This window comes from Lissotriton helveticus, chromosome 7, assembly GCF_964261635.1.
Source record: "Lissotriton helveticus chromosome 7, aLisHel1.1, whole genome shotgun sequence".
Taxonomy (NCBI): domain Eukaryota; kingdom Metazoa; phylum Chordata; class Amphibia; order Caudata; family Salamandridae; genus Lissotriton; species Lissotriton helveticus.
Window position 1 is genome coordinate 271,701,358 of NC_136068.1, and position 12,756 is coordinate 271,714,113.

Sequence of the window (12,756 nt, forward strand, 5' to 3'; positions counted from 1 at the left end):
AGCACAGTACATAACTATTGAGGACAGTATCTATGTAACCTCCCACTTCTGCATCCTTGCTCTAACAGTAGTGGTAGTTTAATGAACTAATTCTACGACCACTATGGACTTCCATTACAGTCGACTATGACAGTACACCAGTCTTATTCTTCTTCTTCTCTCTTGTTTAGGGAAATGGGTACGTTATCTTATGCAAGCCGGCAGAATGACATGGACACAGCACAGTGAACTTGCACCCGAGAAAAAAAGTTGCACACCATGATGAGTGAGACAGACTTGCGTTACTGTACCGGTCCAGTACATGCAGGTGGTGAAGCTATTACTTTTCTATTACGGGTGGCACTGAGAATACTCTGTTACAAGGGCTACTGCTTAATTAATTTACCTTTCACCCTACAGTGCAAATGAGTACTAGAAAAGGAAACTGAAGAAGCTAACTAATTTGATTATCTATCACTTCACATGGGACGTATTTAATGACAGATGAGATGACTTTAGGTGCTTTGCTTAATATTGAGTGAACAGTGATACACCCACACATGAATGACGTACTACAAGTAAACTAAAGTTATTAGGAGAGGTACGGAGTGTCCACCGTAATAACCAGATATATGCTGTGAATGCAAACGCAATACAAAGTACTGCTACTATTCATGGTAGTATTGGACACATTTACAATTTCTTTTCCTTGCCTTCCCTGCACTGGAACGGACGTGCGGGTGCGGTGGTACATGCTCTTCAAGGTAACACTTACTTCACCTGGCGACCATCTACTCTCTCTAGATACACATGTGCTATCTAAGAGTCAGAGAATACCATGCTCCAGGCATCCATTCAGTCAAAGTATACGCACACATACAGTTTCTGTTTCACCCACCCAGGCTGCTGTCCTTCCACCCATCCTTGCTTCATCATTGACCCAGCCATGCACCATACCATATTCTTTCCTTCCCAGCCACCTCGGGGGCCAAGCAAACACATATCGTTCTTCTTTGCCAGCCATCATACAAGTTCGCGTCCCACTTACTTACACCCTTCTTTCGCTTTTCGTTCATCCCATCCATCACGTTCGTGTAAGAACTTATTGGGATTCTTCTCACCAAAAACTTCACAGCTAAGTCGAAGTACATTTCGAGGAGGCTACTACCTGGTTGATTTGTAATTGTAATACACCCGTGCAGAAAGCACACTATGCAGTCTTCAATCTCAATAAGTAAGGAATATATAGCTTACCTGTTTCCGCCACCACCGTTTGATCCCCCACAGGAACGTCCGCCAGCTCTTCTACCGCCGCCTCCTCCCCAGAGGCCTCCGAGTCCTGGTCCAACACAGCCACCTCCGCGCTGGCCCCGTCACCAGATGTTACACCTACAAAGTACATTTAAGAATGTTAGAATACACCACTCACTACTATATAATATTTGGTCTAGGAGAAATGTTAAAAAAACAGAATACAATGTAATAATTTGTGACTGTCTACTCCATAGTAAAAATGTCCCATTTTCCAGGGAAGGCTGTTGTCTTGCTGCACTTTTATGCACAACTGATGAATGCTTGCTTTTGATTTTTAACACGCACCACTTTTTCTCCTAACAGACAGAAGCTTGACTCCTGAGTCCTAAGAACACGACCAGGATCAAGTTCAAACCAGGTGAGAGTTCGGCTCGACCACAAGAAATGTGTCCAATTAATCGTCAGCACTAACCACTTTTCCGTTTACAGTTAAATAGTTTTATGACAAAGTAGATTTTAATAAATGTGTTTACTTTTAATAAAGCTTTTAAACTTAAATAGACTCTGTGGTTTTTGTTCCTCTAGACTAGAGTAGATGAGCTAAAGGTTTTGGAATTTTTGCAAGCATGAGTGCCTCTGACACTTCTTGACTGTGCTGTGACTCCGTACTACTCTCTTGTCCTGCGTACGATAATCTAGAGATCATTGGGGATCTATAATCGGTGACTTCGGGAGCTGAATGACTCTGCCACACTATCTAGTCAGTAAGGAGATAGTGCATAGAGGTATTGCTGAATATAATGGGAGTCCAATGGAATTGCCAAATGTCCAATCTTAGTTAGCTACACAGACAGACTAATAAGAATAGTCTAGTAATACCACAGGGAGTCATATTCGAGGCAGGATAAGAATTTATATCCAGTCTACAAGAAGATCAAAGACGATTTAGAAAAAATCGAATGAGGATGGGAACGCTAGGAAAAAATAGGTACTGTTTATTAAAATGTAAACTTACTGGGGCCAGCAAAGGAGCCCTCGCCTGCCCGATCCTGGCCTGCATCCTCAGCACCCTCCTCCTGTGTCCTCTTGCCCTTGGGGGGAGCTGATGTACAACATGAAAGAAAGAAAAACCAGAAAACATGGATGAGATTTTTCAACCAAATCAAACATTTCAAAAGAACAATAACAACATATTTTGGAAAAATAGCAAATAGATAGACAACTATTCCACGGGATCTATCTCATGTGGTATACTACGTTATTCGTATTGCCTGATTTGCGGAACGTTGACTTAGAAAGTTCCTGTAACTCAATAAACAGACTACTAAAGAGGTTTGCCTAGGCCTGGCACTGCAGGCAGCAGTGCGCAACACGTGACAGACAAAGTCCATCCTGCTTGCAGATCAGTGAATACTCAAACTATCAATCCACCCGCCACCACCGCCACTATTTCTTCTTATAGCCATGTGTCTAAAGGAAGGACTGGACTTCAGTCTGTTGGGGCTGATTTAGAAGTCCCTTGCGGAAGTTGCGGCTCATTTTCCTCCATTGTTGCGTGCCTTTTCTGACGCAGCGGCAGAACAAAAGACTCGCCATGGTGTTGGTGCGGCGTATATATTAAAAAAAAAACACATATGGGCATATGGGCGATGCATCACGTTGTAAAGCCCTGCGCCATCAGGGGGCGTTCCGGCGCAAGGGAGGGCGTACCTGCGCAGGAACGAATCCTAAAAGTGGCTGAGGGAAATCTACAAGATGTCAATCAGTCACTTTTAGGACAATGATGCATGACTCAAACCCTGCGCGCTTGAAGCCGACGTACGGCTTGATGCAGCATTGGGGAGATAGGGTACCCCAGAGCATTGCTGGAGCTGCGCCATCGTTGGCACGCAACTCCAGCAATGCGCTGCCTTTACGGCACAGATGCGTAAGGCTTCTGTGACGTTTTGGGCCAATGGGTGGTGGTGGCATGGCACACAATTACTGCCGCATCCCTGCTACTTTGCAGGGATGCGCCGGTAATTGAAAATATGACCCTTACTGTCTAGCATTACGCAGTTCTTTTCTTTACAGTACACTCATACATAATTTCTCAGGCCAATGAAATGCTTCTGAACACAACATACAAAACAAAGAAGCATAGTAGCAAGCAAGGCTACTGAGAAGGAGAGCAGTGCACCTGAAATGCATAGAAGATTTTGAAATATAATTTACCTCAATGTAATCGGCAGCATTATTGCTCTTGGTAAAGAACAAAGATTTGCAAACAACAGAGCAGGATAAAACAGAGTAGTAAATGTACTACTACTACTACTCACCAAGCCCGGGGACCTCTACGCCGAGCGCGTCCAGCAAGTCCCGCTCCCGGTCCATGACATCGGTCCAGCAGTGGGTGGCCTGGTTATGTGTGCGCCGGACCCCAGAGATCTTGTACATGGCCCGGCACACCTTCTCCCACCGCTTGCGACGCTCCCGGATGCCATAGCCGGTCGCGATCTTGCCGCCTCCCAGGATCGTCTTGGGGAGGCGGCGCTGGACGTGGAAGATCAGTGCCGCCACTTCCTCCGCGCTGAAGATCTCCCTCGGGACCACTTGCTCCCCCCTTAAACGCCCGCACGGGAGCCGGGCACGGGGTGCGGGACCCTTCCCCTTCTCAGGGTGCTTCCCGGCTCCCTTCACCATGGTCTGGGCAGAAATAAACTTAAATGATAAAGAAGAAATAGAATAGTGAAGAAGAAAAGAAAAGAGTTTAAAAAAGTAGTTTAAGAGTAACTAAAAGCTGCAGAAAACACAAAAATATAGAGGTAGAAAAATAGAGGGATAGATAATAAGTAAAATTAGATCAAAAAAACTTCAAACAAGCAAAGGATGGCAGAGATTGAGAGAGGATAGAGTAAGCATGCCCAGAACCATAGCAATGAATGAGAAACAAGATGGCCGCGCCCGTTCACGACCGCGTGGGTAAGTTCGCGCGAGATTTTCCTTGCGAGTACGCGCGAAATTGTACTAGCGAGCAGCACACTTTGCGAGATTACACATAGCGGGCGGAAACGGAATTACGTCACGCCAACAAGATGGCCGCGCCCGTGTACGACCGATAGGGTAACTTGGCAAACGTATAGCTAGAAGCGCCTCGCGAACACGCGCAAGATCACGCGAACATACACGTCGCAAAAAAAACACTTTTGTATTCGCACGTATTCGCGGCTTCCGAAATCGATCTCGCACGGATTCGCGCCCCAAAAAACGCGCGAAATTGCAGAAAAAACGATTTTAGCTAAACTGAAAGCAATGAGCAGGTGCAAAAGTTCAAACTTAACATTAGTAACTTTCAAGGTAGTGCTTCCTGATGGGCCCCTCCAGAGTTTGCAACTATTCTATGACCCTGCTATGACCCAAACAGCAGGCTCATAGAATAGCTACAAGTAGACCATAAAGGTCCTGTAAAAAAAAAAATTCACTGCAACAAAAAGCAAATTACAGATAAGGAAGGAAGCAGGTGCCAGCCAGACTGGAACTTTCAAAATTACTGACACATTAATGAAACACAAATTAATTGATGGCAGTTGAAGAAGGGCAGGTGTGCTTGCTTTTTTCAACCACCATAATCTACAGTGATAAATAAACCTAATAGGTGCCAGTGAGGATGTACCAGAGGGTGGCATGGGTGTCCCAGAGGGTGGCAGTGGTGAAACAGAGGGTGCTGTGAACCTGTGATGATAAACCAGACGTAGAAACAACATAGTCGCGGCCGTTGCGAGCCGAAAAGTAAGTTCGCAATTGCGAACTTGTCCCAAAATCGGCGCGAACACGCGCCAACACAAAAAACGGAAAAATCCGCAAATCCGCTAGAGTTCGCGGATCTTCGCGGATTGCGAATCCGTAAATCCGCAAGTTCGCGTACGCGAGATCCGCTAGATCCGCCCATGCTTAGTTGTAAACCATGATCTTCAAAAGGAGGAGATAGGCAGAAGAAAGCAGTTTCATTAACACCCCTACCCTCTAGATCCAGCCAGATGGCAGGCTTAAAGGAGTAAGGAGCAGATGCCAGGGGAGGGAGTCTATGGAGATGAGCCATCCTGGAGGTTGATTTAGCCAGCTCCAGCCTCTCTGCTGAGACTTCAGCCATATTGAATTTTGGAGAAATAGTGCTTTCTGGGAGACCATTGTGCTACACTTTGGAGTAAATGGCCATGCTCTGGGGTATTGCCCTGCACCTCATCGGACAGGAGTGCGCTCCTCTTTGACCCCTGAGAACACTGAATAGGTATCTGAAGGGGTGGTACCTCTCAGATCTGCTACTTGAACTAAAGGAAGACGGAGGGTCCATGCTGGAAATGTGATTTGCAAGAAGCAGGCCCTGCACTCTGACTGACTGCACCTGCTGCACAATTGGGAGCTACAGCCCTGTGGATCAAACCTGCTTCGAAAGGACTCCCTGCAAGCTACAGTTGAACAGAGCTCACCTGGACCATCACCACCAAGAATCCCCAGTCTGGAGGCCTAACATTGAATTTGTAAGGGTTTTGTCCAAGTGGGTTGTAGGAATTGAAGTCCCAAACTTTCACGGACCAACCTGGAGCTTCCAGACCCTTGGAGTAAGTTTTGGACACTTTGGGACCATCGAATGAACTTAAGGAAGAAGTTCCATAACTTTCGAGAACTTTGGAACAACTTTGAACAAAAGCTCCATAAGTGGACAGACTCGACCTGGCCAGTCAGGCTGGCGTCCCTCAACTGTGAGCTGGCCTGCCCGCTAGGTTTGTCATGCTAAAAAGCTCTAGAGGTCTATCTTGCAGAGTTTGACCAGGAACTGGTCAAAACCCAAGTTGGCAAACCCTCACTGAATCCAGTCTGGTGAAGCTCATCGAGGGACCCACGTGAGGAGAAAAATCTCTGTCAAAGTTTCTAAGTCCGAACATAGAAAAGATGACCATGTCACCCACGAGAGTCAAGCCCCCCTCCTTCAACAACGAGCTTGCCTGGATCTCTGGTTCGTCCTGCTCGATAGCTCCGGAGGCCTGACTTCCATAGGTTTGACTGTGAGCTCTTTTCGAGGCAAGCTGGCGAACCCTCACCTAATCTGAATTTTCTAAGAGGTTTGAGAGACCCGGGAAGGAAAGATCCAAAAACGTTTCTAAGTCAGAAGAAAAAAAACTTTGACCGAGAACTACTGAAAGGGGTAGCCGCGCAGGGCTTCATCCAGTCAGCCTGAAACTTTGACTTTGTCCTGGTCCAGCACAACCAGAGGTCCAAATAGGTGCTAAAGGTTTCTATGTGCTATTTAGATTAAATCTTTAAAAATTCATATTTCTGGTTCCCTACTTTGGAGTTTTTTCGTTTTGGTGTCATTTTAAAGATAACAATATTTCTTACTATTATAAATCAGTGTTGGATTTTTGTTGTGTGTAGTGTCTTAATTATTTAGTGAATTTGTGTTTTTAAATGCTTTCCATACCTGTCTTTGAAGTTAAGCCTACCTGCTCGCAGCCAAGCTACCAAGAGCTGAGCATGGGAATACGTTTCTGAGCCCTATTCTGAGCCCTATATTGTGTTAATGGCCTTATTGCCAGTGGTAGATGGACATTTACCACTACCAATAATTCACTTTTCAACACTGAGATACACAAGTTATTATTCCTGAGACTCCGCGACAATGAGGGAGATCAAGGAATAGTTGCCACCAAGAGAAGTCTCAGTGACGGAGTCTGGTTTCCGTATCTCGATGAAAGGATTGAAAAAGAATGAAAGACGTCATATATGCAACTGTTTCCATCTCAAGTCATTCAGCACCCTTTGAGCATGTTAGATTTGTCACAACATGCTTCAAAGAAAGTTGCTATTGATTTCTTTTGTCCTCTTAAAATCATCTTCCAGTCAATGTTGATGAATATTCCTGTTTTCCATTGATGGAAGACCTTTCATCCACTACACATTAAAAGGTCATTCAAAAACTAGATGGCATCTTTGATACATGAGGTGTTCTTGGAGAATTAAAGTCTGACAATGGCCCACCTTTCAATAGTCAAGAATTAAAAGAATCACCTCAATATAAAGCTTCAAAAAAGCACTGCTCTTTGGCCCTAGGCCAATGGCCTGGTAGAACAGTTCATGAGTATTCTAAAGAAAGCTGTCCAGCGTGCTGCATTGGAGAAGCTTGACCTCAAAGCTGTTTTAAACACTACTCTTCAAGCTTACCATTCAACCCCTCACTTAATGACAGCGGAAATCCTTGCAACTCTCAAGTTTGGAAGAGCTATGACGACCAAGATGCCCCATTGGACCAACCTCAGATCTAAGAATGAGGAAAAAATTCCTAGTACGGATTTTGGTCACAAATTGAAGATAAAAATATATACTGACTGACTACGTCATGCAAAGGACATAACTTCTACAAGTGGAGATTGCGTGCTTGTTAAACAATACAGAAAAAGGAAATCTGATGCTCCTTTTGAGGTTGAACCCTTTATTACCACTATCACCAAAGAACAAATGTGACTGCCCAGGCTCCTGGGAAGTCCCTTATGAGAGATTCTTCTCATTGTCAACATGTGGCCCATCACTCACCAAACATCTATGTCAATGTAGAGACTGGGTCTAGACAGATTATTGATTCTTTTTTGCTGATAAGTCCACCATACCTGTGCAGACCACTGACACTTCAACTGCCAATTCCCAGTATCCAGTGAACAGATCAATATGTGTGATTCCTACTGATTTATTTATTTATTTATCTATTTTTTAAAAGTTGTAACTTTTTATTTAACAAAGTGGAACTCGTAGTGTCTCGTAACAAAAGAACGCTGGAACTCCTTTTGTTACCAATGTACACCATAGGCCTGTTACGTAAGCATCAGAGGGATGAGCTGAAGATAGGCTTAAAATGTTGAGTTCTGACTAACATGCAGCCGAATAAAGATGTGTACAACTAGTACTACTCTCCGAATGTGGCGTTGTTATTGGCGGGTGCCTAGGCTGGCAGGACGCTACAGCTCCCATGGTTTGATCCATTCCTCTTAATGCAGTGGCCCCAGTCATTCAAGTGGTAAAGCATTTTTATCAGTACAAGTGGGGTAACACTGGGTGGTAGGAATTTCGTAGATTCCTGCAGATTCTGAACATTTTCATCATAGAAATGTAGAAAAATGCATGATTTCAGACAAATGTTAAGGGTTTGCAGTGAGTTGAGGGTAAGAAAAGGATCCACACAAGGCACACCACCATGGAATCCTCTAGTTGCTTAGCTTTAAAAAATGTCTGTGGTTCGTAGTGTTGCTTGGGTGGCAACACAGCACAGCCGGAAATACCACAGCTACCCCACTTGCTTATCTCACTTAGTTTAAAACAATGTACATGTTTGCTGGGTTTCCCATGGTGCTGGCTGAGCTAGGGCCCAAAATCTACAGCTACCCACTTTGCACAAAAAGGGTAATTTTTGAGTGGAAAAATCTGATGTATATGTGTTCTGTTTTGAGCTGTTTCCTGTCATGTTTGGGGAATTCTGGGTGGAAGGAAGTCTGTGGCTCTCTGCAGATTCCAGAATTTTCCATCACAAAAATGTGAGGAAAATGTGTTTTTTTGTCAAAGTTTGAGGGTTGCAAGGAATGTTGGGTAAAAATCCTGTTGAAAGCCACACAAGTCACCTCAAGATGGATTCCCCTAGGTGTTAAGTTTTCAGAAATGTGCAACTTTGTTAGTTTTTCCCAGATGCCAGCAGAGCTAGGGCCCAAAATCCACAGCTACCCACTTTGCAACAAAAGCGTCAGTTTTGAGTTGAAAAATGTGATGTATCCATGTTGCGTTTTGGGATATTTCCTGTGAAGGGCACTAGGTCTACCCACACTAGTGAGGTTCTATTTTTTATTGAGAGTCTTAGGGGAATGCTGGGTGAAAGGAAGTTTGTGGCTCCCCACAGAATCCACTGCTTTCCATCGCAGAAATGTGAGAGAAATTTGATTTTTAGCCAAAGTTTGAGGTTTGTAAGGAATTCTAGGTAAAGAAAACTGGTGAGAGCCACACAAGTCACCTCAACGTGGATTCCTCTAGGTGTCTAGCTTTCAAAAATGTGCAAGTTTGCTAGTTTTCCCTAGGTACAGGCAGAGCTAGTGGCCAATATCAACAGCTACCTACTTTGCAATAAAAGGGCACATTTTGAAGAGGAAAAATGTGATGTATCCATGTTGCGTTTTGTGCCATTTCCTATTGTGGGTACTAGGCCTACCAACACAAGTGAGGTGCTATTTTTATTGGGAGACTTGGGGGAGGTGGAAGGAAGTTTGTGGCTTCCCACAGATTCCAGGACTTTCCATCACAGAAATGTGAGAGAAATGTGTTTTTTGCAAACGTTTGAGGTTTGCAAAGGATTCTGGGGGAAAAATATGTTGAGAGCCACTCAAGTCACCCCAAACCAGATTCTCCCAAGTGTCAACAATGTGCAAGTTTGCTAGGTTTCCCTAGGTGCCAGCTGAACTAGGGCCCAAAATCCACAGTTACCACATTGCAAAACATGGGCCAGTTTTCTGTGGAAAAATGTGATGTGTCCATGTTGCGTTTTGGGCCCTTTCTTTCCACAGGCACTAGGCCTACCCACATAAGTGAGGTACCATTTTTATCAGAAGATATGTGGGAGCACAGAATAGTAGAAAATGTGTTATTAAAAATTGAATTCCGTTACATTTGTGTGCATGCCCAAAAATTCAGAGATGTATAAATAACCATTGCTCCTAAACTCTACATCTTGTGGCCATTTCAGAAATACATAGGGTTACTTGAACCCATTTTTCACTCTACATATTACACCATATGAATTGGTCTACACAATGGTCTACACAATGAAAAACCATTCAACAGTTGAGCTCAGTTGTTGGCTCTGGGTACCTTGGGTTCTTGGAGAACTTACAAATCCTACATATGATCATAAAACGAAGGGCCTGGTAGAAGTAATGGCACATTGCTTTTGTAAATCAGCCATTGTGACAAAAAGATACAGATGAAAACGTTGTCATAAATGACAGTTTTGGCCTTCTCATTTTCAATATTTCTTCAGTTCAAAAGTTAGCTTTTTTGAGAGTATCTTGAGAGATCTGCACATATGACCACTTGCTGAATTAGAAATGATGTCTACTTTCAGAAATCTATAACTTTTCTTGATCACCTATGGGTTTCACACTGGAAGCAGGTTGAGAGCACAAAAAATAGCAAATATGGGGCACTTCTTTCAAAAATGACAAAGCTAAGTTTTTTTTATGCAGCTCTTTATGTTCCTGAATACTGGGAAAATGGTGACTTTAAAACAAGAAACTTCTTGTTGATGCCATTTTTATTTTTAGGGAAAAAACTTTTCTATTTTTTTGAAAATACTAACATTTTTGCAATATTTTGCCGATTTTCTCAGTCCCCTCTAGGGGAATCTACAAAACCAGAGTAACTTTAGAATCCTCAGGAAGTTGGAAAAAAGGATGCACATTTGGCGTGGATACCTTAAGCGAGAAAAAAGTTATGGCTTCCTAAGCGGAACTTCCCCAAATAGCCAAATAAGGGCTCCGCGCTGGACGCGGGGGTTAAGTAACACAGAAGGCTTCTTCCTAGTCTATGTATACAGCAAGCTGAAAAGATCGAGTGAAAAGAGTCATTACCACCTTTACCACACATGGCTTCTAGGTTTTGATCTTCATGAGATTTCATTGTCTAATCCGTTAGATATTTTTCCCTTGTGAGAGGCTTCTGAACTTACTTTTCTAATATCTGATGCACAGCCTTTACAAAATATTGGTATTATAGGGGCAATTAAAGAAGGCTGTTTCCAGTTCAAGTGGGAGTGCAAGGGGCAATTTAATACTTGTGTTGTGCTTGACTGAACACTATCAATTCTTAGAGTTGTATGGGCCCACTTTTCAGGGTCAGATTCTGGCATCCACATTCATGGGCTGACTAAAGGATCCTTTAGTCAAAGAATTGCCTATCCCTCCTATCAGATTCCCTCAGTGTCACTCAGAAGATTCTCTCTCTCTTGAGGGGCTGCCTCATGGGACTCCTAAAATTCTATCATTCCCAACTTTAAAAGGTTGACATGTGGGCAATCTTGCTCTTGATGGTGTACTTTGACATGAACTTGGGGTTATGTCAAGTGGATACGTTGCTCATGCTTGGTTGGATTGATAAAACATTGAAAGGGGACTTAATGCTAGGGAAATAGTGCCTAAAACTTTACTCCCTAACATAATTTATGGCACAGACTGCATCAAGGATCTAGCTACTGGTAATTCGACATTTAATAGCTCTGGCAGCAGGCATCTAAGCAGAACTTGGGGCACCAACACTTTTCCTTTAACAATGTAAGCACTGCTTGGCTCCACAACATACTTCTACCTTTTCCTCATGACTATTTTATTAATTTCACTTAACTGTAAAACAATTTTTAAGCTTGGGAGGTGAATTGGCTTGAGAGCAGATTTCTTAGGTAAATGCTGACCAGTGGAAGTTGTATTTAAAAATGAAAGGGACAGATTCACAAATGCATTTATGAGAAAGAGAAGTAGTATTTCCTTAGAGTTGCTTCACATACTCATAAACAAATGAATGGATTAGTTACTTGTAGCACACACTGTCACTCCAAAAGGAGCTTCCTGCCTCTACGTGCAGAAATTATTCAATCCAGCAACAGTAGAATCAAGGAGAGATACTAGATCAAAGAATAACTGCGTAACAGAGTGCGTTGGGGGCTGAAAAGAGCCAGGTCTTCAGCTGCTTTTTAAACATTGCTTCAGATTCGATGAATCTTAAGTGACCGGGGAGTTGGTTTTATGCCTTGAGGCCCAAATGCATTTTTCGAATCAGCACTGTAGAAATGTAAGTATAAGTAGGGAAAAATGATGATCAGAAAGCAGGCAAAATGTGGGCATCTGAAACTATGAGTGAAGAGTTGTGGAACCCCAGGCCTTACCTTCGGGTCATATGTCACTGTCCTAGCCAACCTCCTTCATGCCACCTGAACTCCTTCTGGACATCCTTGGCTCAATTCAGATCTACTTAGTCTCCCAGTCTCAATGATAATAAGCAACGTTTAATTGGTCACTCAAAATGTGAAGGTAACTGTGACTCTTCCTCAGGGCTTCCATCAGGCAAGGGTAATTTTATTAATTTATGCAACGGACAGGGTTCTTATCGTGGGGACTAATTGCGCTCTGCAGTATTTTCTGAAAATGCCTGTAAGGCTCGATCAATTATGGTAGTGGTGCTACAGGAAAAGGGGGACCCTGACCCCTTTGGGGATGTTGTTTGTACAACACCTGGAATATGAGACACAATCCTATGCACACACTAAAGTTACATATACAGATACATAATTGGTTAAATCATGCAACAATGCTGAAAAAAACTCAGATCCAATCTTCTTGCTTATGAAGTTATTTTTCTTTTTTAATGTTCAAGTACACTGCGCCAGCCGACACGTGTTTCATCAAAGCAAATATTGCTTTGACTCTTCAGGGCTGCCTTCTATTCAAGGCTAGTGAAGTCTTTCCG